The sequence below is a fragment of the Triticum urartu genome, chromosome 7A (assembly GCF_056163025.1).
Source record: "Triticum urartu cultivar PI428250 chromosome 7A, HENAU_Tu73, whole genome shotgun sequence".
Classification (NCBI taxonomy): domain Eukaryota; kingdom Viridiplantae; phylum Streptophyta; class Magnoliopsida; order Poales; family Poaceae; genus Triticum; species Triticum urartu.
In genome coordinates, this window is record NC_141879.1 from 555,192,507 (window position 1) to 555,195,706 (window position 3,200).

Consider the following 3,200-nt stretch of genomic DNA (forward strand, 5'->3'; position numbering starts at 1 on the left):
TCTTTCCATAAGCATGTATGACTATTTACGGAATACATGCCTACATTATATTGACGAACTGGAGCTAGTGTCGTATCGCCCTAGGTTATAACTGTCTCATGATGAATATCATCCAACAAGTCACTGATCCAATGCCTACGAATTTATCCTATATTGTTCTTGCTAAGTTACTATTGCTATCATCACTGTTACACTTGTTACAAAATTATTACTATCACTGTCACTGTTACCGTAATTGCTGTCACTACTATCAAAACTATCAAACTACTTTGCTACTGATCACTTTACTACAGATAATTAATCTCCAGGTGTGGTTGAATTGACAACTCAGCTGCTAATACCTTCAAACATTCTTTGGCTCTGATACGTCTCCAATGTATCTATAATTTTTGATTGCTCCATGCTATATTATCTACTATTTTGGATGTTTATGGGCTTTATTATACACTTCTATATCATTTTTGGGACTAACCTATTAACCCAGAGCCCAGTGCCAGTTTTCTGTTTTTACCTTGTTTTAGGGTTTTGAAGAAAAGGAAAACCAAGCGGAGTCCAATTGACCTGAAACTTCACGGAACCCATTTTTGGAACGAAAGAAGCCCAAAAGACTTGAAGTGCATGTAAAGGAAGCTTCGAGGAGGCCATGAGGTAGGGGGGCACGCCCACCCCCCTGGGCGCGCCCTCCACCCTCGTGGGCCCCTCGTGGCTCCCTTGACGTACTTCTTCCGCCTATATATCTCCATATACCCTAAAAACATCGAAGAGCACAATCGATCGGGAGTTCCGCCGCCAGAAGCCTCCGTAGCCACCAAAAGCCAATCTAGACCCATTCCGGCACCCTACCGGAGGGGGGAATCCCCTCCGGTGGCCATCTTCATCATCCTGGTGCTCTCCATGACAAGGAGGGAGTAGTTCTTCCTCGAGGATGAGGGTATGTACCAGTAGCTATGTGTTTGATCTCTCTCTCTCTCTCTCATGTTCTTGAGGTGATACGATCTTGATGTATCGCGAGCTTTGCTATTATAGTTGGATCCTACGATTTTTTCTCCCCCCTCTACTCTCTTGTAATGGATTGAGTTTCCCCTTTGAAGTTATCCTATCGGATTGAGTCTTTAAAGATTAGAGAACACTTGATGCATGCCTTGTCGTGCGTATTTGTGGTGACAGTGGGATACCACATGATGCACTTGATGTATGTTTTGGTGATCAACTTGCGGGTTCCGCCCATGAACCTATGCATAGGGGTTGGCACGCATTTTCGTCGTGATTCTCCGGTAGAAACTTTGGGGCACTCTTTGAGGTTCTATGTGTTGGTTGAATAGATGAATCTGAGATTGTGTGATGCATATCATATAATCATACCCACGGATACTTGAGGTGACATTGGAGTATCTAGGTGACATTAGGGTTTTGGTTGATTTGTGTCTTAAGGTGTTATTCTAGTACGAACTCTAGGGCTGTTTGTGACACTTATAGGAATAGCCCAATGGATTGATTGGAAATAATAACTTTGAGGTGGTTTCGTACCCTACCATAATCTCTTTGTTTGTTCTTCGCTATTAGTGACTTTGGAGTGACTCTTCGTTGCATGTCGAGGGATAGTTATGTGATCCAATTATGTTATTATTGTTGAGGGAACTTACACTAGCGAAAGTATGAACCCTAGGCCTTGTTTCCTATCATTGCAATACCGTTTATGCTCACTTTTATCACTTGCTACCTTGCTGTTTTTATATTTTCAGATTACAAAAACCTTTATCTACTATCCATATACCACTTGTGTCACCATCTCTTCGCCGAACTAGTGCACCTATACAATTTACCATTGTATTGGGTGTGTTGGGTACACAAGAGACTCTTTGTTATTTGGTTGCAGGGTTGCTTGAGAGAGACCATGTTCATCCTACGCCTCCTACAAATTGATAAACCTTAGGTCATCCACTTGAGGGAAATTTGCTAGTGTCCTACAAACCTCTGCACTTGGAGGCCCAACAACGTCTACAAGAAGAAGGTTGTGTAGTAGACATCAAGCTCTTTTCTGGCGCCGTTGCCGGGGAGGTGAGTGCTTGAAGGTATATCTTTAGATCTTGCAATCGAATCTTTTTTGTTTCTTGTTTTAGCACTAGTTTAGTTTATAAAAGAAAATTACAAAAAAAATATGGAATTGAGTTTGCCTCATACGCTTCATATTTTTAATATCTTTCGTGAGTATGATGGAAAGGAAAATTGTGCTCAAATGCTAGAAGAAGAATTACATAGAATGCTTGGCATAAAATATGTGAATGATGAGCATGATTGCAATGTTGCTAGTACGAATTCTTTGAATATCCATGATACTAATGATGATTGCACTAGTTATGATGAAAATGTCTCCTATAAACATGCCAATTTTTGTGGAGTGCATTGGGTTTGTAAGTACGCACCAAATAGGGAAGATAGATATTACAAGAGGCATAAGTACTTAGAAACTAAATTGTTGCAAGAAAGGCTAGATGATTGTGCTGAAAATTTAAATGTTCTTGGCCATACTTGTGGACTTTGCAATGAACAGGGTCATTTAGCTATCCGATGCAAATTGTTTCATGATCTCATCGTGTCCAAAAATTGTGATGACTTGATTTCCCTTGCACATTATAATGAACTTAGTTTGCTTATGTGCTACAAAGAAATGAAACGTATAACTAACTATCTTCCAGAATTTGCCCATTATAAACTTCTTGGATTTGATCTAGAGGAAATTTATATGTATTGTGCGGTGAATTGTATTGAAAATCCTTATATTGACAATTACATAAAGAAAACAAAACAAATAGAAGATGAAGAGAATACTAATGAAAGGGAAGAGACTTCCCAATACCCTCCTATTATTTCTTATGATGAATTAGGTAACGAGGAGGAGCCTCCTATTCAACCAATCTCATTAATAAGGAGCTCCAAAAAAAGGATTGAACCCACACATGATGTGGTGAAGAAGAAGAAAAGAAAAAGGAAGAGAGTTTTCAAGTTTTGGGTAAAGATCCGATGGACTATGGAATAAGGAGTGGCAAGAACCTAAGCTTGGGGATGCCCAAGGCACCCCAAGGTAATATTCAAGGACAACCAAAAGCCTAAGCTTGGGGATGCCCCGGAAGGCATCCCCTCTTTCGTCTTCGTTCATCGGTAACTTTACTTGGAGCTATATTTTTATTCGCCACATGATA